The sequence below is a fragment of the Symphalangus syndactylus genome, chromosome 21, assembly GCF_028878055.3.
Source record: "Symphalangus syndactylus isolate Jambi chromosome 21, NHGRI_mSymSyn1-v2.1_pri, whole genome shotgun sequence".
Lineage (NCBI taxonomy): Eukaryota > Metazoa > Chordata > Mammalia > Primates > Hylobatidae > Symphalangus > Symphalangus syndactylus.
In genome coordinates, this window is record NC_072443.2 from 73381364 (window position 1) to 73386473 (window position 5110).

A 5110-nucleotide genomic window follows, 5' to 3' on the forward strand; every position below is an offset into this window, starting at 1 on the left:
CCAATAATGACTTTAGGCAATACTGACTGTCCCTCTGCCAGTGGTTGAATGTTTCTGCCAAAAGATGATGTTTCTGGAAATAAAGGGTGTATATCTCATAAACTCCCTGTTACATGCTTCAGTAGAATTCCTAAAAGACACGGGATTCCATTGGAAAATGTAGCTTGCAGTTAGCCATTAATCAATCAATTTAGTGAAAAAAAAGTGGCAATTGAGTTCTTCGGAAATTAATCAGACACTAAGACAAATACTTTGGAATGAATATAGTGCAAAGCCAATACACTGGTGTACACCATCAATATATCTCAACTCAAAGTTGTCATCAATTATTCACGAATTCTAAGCCAGCTAAGCAGTTATGCTAAGATACAGATACTTTCAAATTTTTCCACTTATTAACAAGCAGTGTCAAATATGACAGCAGGTGTTTACTGCAGCTACTGAAGATACAGGTTTGAAGTGAGTCACCTAAAGTTTCTTATTATAGACACCACGTGATCTCTCCTCAGTTTTTGCAAAGAAAAAAACAGTGCATTCTGTCATCACTATTTAATCTCTGCCTCAAGCAAAATGACCCCAAACACTCAAAGGTAATAGTGTTTTACAACCAGAAATGGTACAAACAGAATAAGGCATTTCTATTAAAAGCTATATTCAGACTACGCTTTGTTACTCTTGCTGTGAAAGTGCTCATTTTCCTTGTAGTAATCCAACAAGAGGATATGAGGATTGAGAGTACAAGGACAGTTTTACATCAAGGCTCCAATAACCATGTATGCAAATATTTACTTTGGATTTAATACTTTCTTTGATTCCCAGGGATATCTATCAACAGGCTTTACATATTACTGATCTATTGTAAATATTCTTTTGTATATCCAATATCAATAAACAATATTTTTAAAGTTTTTTTTTTATTGGAGTGCCTCTCATATGCTAGACACTGTGTCTTAACAAGGAAATACTTTGCTGCTGCATAATGCCATTAAGGACAAAGCTGTTTCTGCCCTTCTGCTCTAATATCCTGTTGGCTTATGTCCTCATGGACAAAAAATGACCACCGCACCTCCAGGCATCACATTTATATTCTTGACAAGAGGGAGGGAATAGTCAAGTGGAAAAAGTCTTTGCCTCTTGAGGTTTTGTCTTCTTATATAACAAGGAAAATACTCCCTATCAGTCTTAGTCTCCCATCTCATAAACCAGAACATTGTCACTTGCCCAATTTTAAACCATCAGTGGTCAAGGGGAAGAAGATTATTTTAACCTGATTTGTTTTGCCCAACTAGGATTCATCCTCTGGCCTGGGATAGAAACCTGTCCTTACTGAGGCTATGCAATCTTTCTTTCACCATGAAAAAATCAGGGTTTTGATTGGTGGAAATAAAAGTACTCTTGGTTGCCTTTAAAGCAGGCCAAAAAAACAGGGTCTGCCTCACAGTCCTAGATGCTAGCATGGGAGAATTGGTCACTGCATGTGCAAATCCTTCTGGCTCTTCCATGGTCTCTTGTGGGCTAATTATGGAATCACAGCAGAGCCAAGCTGAAGAAGGGGAGTGACTTGGATGCCTCTCCCATCCCCACTTATTCCATCAAGAAACTATATCCCAAAGCACCAGAAAGAGGGATATGGTGATGATGGTGCAAATAGTAACAACAACAATAAACCTAATGGCAACGACTCACATATGTATGGCACTTTGCCTGATATACAAAATCCCATTTTAATTACACAGCCACCCTGAGAGACAGGTGTTTTCAGCATTAAGCATATTTTACAGAAGAGGGAACACACTCAGAAAGTCTTATTAACTCATTCAAGATCACTATGTTGGGGTCCACCAAACGACCCTAGCTTTGATTATTCATAAAGAGGACTCACAGGATTCAACTATATGCTGATATAGTTGTACTGTGATTTCTTACAGTGAAACAATACAAGCAAAATCAACTAAGTAAAAGGTGCAAGGGGCAAAATCAGGAGGAGACCAGGTGCAAGCTTCCAAGAGTCCTCTCCCAGTGGAATAATGCAGTATGTATTTAATTCCCCCAATAATGAATTGTGACAACAGGTATGGAATGTGGTCTTCCAGGGAGCTCATTAGACATTCAATGTCCAGAGGTTTTGTTGGGAGCTGTTTACATAAGTACCATCTACCTAGCACACACTAAAATCCCATGTTTCCTGAAGGAAAGCAGGCATACAGCATAAATCATATTGTTTGTACAAACAATTTAGGTACAGTGAACTACTCTTATCAGTTAAGGTAGTAGGAACCCTCCAAAAATCCAAGTTCCCATATTCCAGCCAAAGGCCAACATTTCAAGCAGGGCTTTCTAAGGATAGCCTGCTTTTTTTTTTTTTTTAATACTTTAAGTTATAGGGTACATGTGCACAACGTGCAGGTTTGTTACATATGTATACATGTGCCATGTTGGTGTGCTGCACCCATTAACTCATAATTTATATTAGGTATATCTCCTGATGCTATCCCTCCCCACCCCCCCAACCCACGACAGGCCCCTATGTGTGATGTTCCCCACCCTGTGTCCAAATGTTCTCATTGTTCAATCCCCACCTATGAGTGAGAACATGCAGTGTTTGGTTTTCTGTTTGCCCAAAATGATGGTTTCCAGCTTCATCCATGTCCCTACAAAGGACATGAATTCATCATTTTTTATGGCTGCATAGTATTCCATGGTGTATATGTGCCAAATTTTCTTAATCCAGTCTATCATTGTTGGACATTTGGGTTGGTTCCAAGTCTTTGCTATTGTGAATAGTGCTGCAATAAACATGCACGTGCATGTGTCTTTATAGCAGCATGATTTATAATCCTTTGGGTATATACCCAGTAATGGGATGGCTGGGTCAAATGGTATTTCTAGTTCTAGATCCTTGAGGAATTGCCACACTGTCTTCTACAATAGTTGAACTAGTTTACAGTCCCACCAACAGTGTAAAAGTGTTCCTATTACTCCACATCCTCTCCAGCACCTGTTTTTTCCTGACTTTTTAATGATCGCCATTCTAACTGGTGTGAGATGGAATCTCATTGTGGTTTTGATTTGCATTTCTCTGATGGCCAGTGATGATAAGCATTTTTTCATGTGTCTGTTGGCTGCATAAATGTCTTCTTTTGAGAAGTGTCTGTTCATATCCTTTGCCCACTTGTTGATGGGGTTGTTTGATTTTTTCTGGTAAATTTGTTTAAGTTCTTTGTAGATTCCGGATATTAGCCCTTTGTCAGATGGGGAGATTGTAAAAATATTCTCCCATTCTGTAGGTTGCCTGTTCACTCTGATGATAGTTTCTTTTGCTGTGCAGAAGCTCTTTAGTTTAATTAGATCCCATTTGTCAATTTTGGCTTTTGTTGCCATTGCTTTTGGTGTTTTAGTCATGAAGTCCTTGCCCATGCCTATGTCCTGAATGGTATTGTCTAGGTTTTCTTCTAGGGTTTTTTATGGTTTTAGGTCTAACATTTAAGTCTTTAATCCATCTTGAATTAATTTTTGTATAAGGTTTAAGGAAGGGATCCAGTTTCAGCTTTCTACATATGGCTAGCCAGTTTTCCCAGCACCATTCATTAAATAGGGAATCCTTTCCCCATTGCTTGTTTTTGTCAGGATTCTCAAAGATCAGATGGTTGTAGATGCGTGGTATTATTTCTGAGGGCTCTACTCTGTTCCATTGGTCTATATCTCTGTTCTTGTAGTATAGTTTGAAGTCAGGTAGCGTGATGCCTCCAGCTCTGTTCTTCTGGCTTAGGATTGTCTTGGCAGTGCGGGCTCTTTTTTGGTTCCATATGAACTTTAAAGTAGTTTTTTCCAATTCTGTGAAGAAAGTCATTGGTAGCTTGATGGGGATGGTATTGAATCTATAAATTGCCTTGGGCGGTATGGCCATTTTCATGATATTGATTCTTCCTATCCATGAGCATGGAATGTTCTTCCATTTGTTTGTGTCCTCTCTTATTTCATTGAGCAGTGGTTTGTAGCTCTCCTTGAAGAGGTCCTTCATATCCCTTGTAAGTTGGTTTCCTAGGTATTTTATTTTCTTTGAAGCAATTGTGAATGGGAGTTCACTCATGATTTGGCTCTCTGTATTTGGTGTATAGGAATGTTTGTGATTTTTGCACATTGATTGTGTATTCTGAGACTTTGCTGAAGTTGCTTATCAGCTTGAGGAGATTTTGGGCTGAGGTGATGGGGTTTTCTAAACATACAATCATGTCATCTGCAAACAGGGACAATTTGACTTCCTCTTTTCCTAATTGAATACCCTTTATTTCTTTCTCCTGCCTGCCTGCTGTTAACTCTTCTGTACAATCATCTATCTGGAGCATACCAAAACTTGGACTTGAATCTGGGTCTTCTGATTCTATATTTCATTATCCCCCTGTTTGCTTTTGAATATAGTAAAGGGAATTTATAACATTAAAAAGAAAAGGAAGAATAAAGATATCTGTATCTAATTATGATTATGAGAAAATAGGGCATCAGAGAGTTTACATATGTTGCCCCAAATCACAAGTAAACATTTTGAGAGAGAGAACTAGGATTCTAGCACAGGCTTGTTCAAATGCTGAAGTCAAATTTCCCTCTGTGAAAACACACTCCTTTTTAAAATCTATTATATAATAAATATATTTGAAATGTGTTATAAATTTTGGTCAATAAATAATAAAAACATAACTATAATCTTTACACATTGGGAAATCTGCAATCGAAAGGGTTTAATTCTTTAATGAGAATTTTGGGATCTGTAAATTAAAATATTTCAAATAAACTAGAGAAAGGAAATTAAATTTTAAATATTTAATATAAAGTGTTTAAGATTAAAGCTGTGGCATATAATATGATCAGTAGAGAAAATATAAAACCAAAAATAATTATTAGACAAAAGATAAAGTGATAAACATTATTGTATTTAATTTTATGTAAATTTTCTCTGAGCACATGAGTAGTGGATTTCATTTAGAGAATCATATTTTTATGATCAATTTATAAAATGCTTTATTATTATTTAAGTTAGCATATAAGTCCATACCCTAGGAGGAGGAATAGACACAACTTCAACTATCAGTTTTGGCATATGGTTATGCCCAGT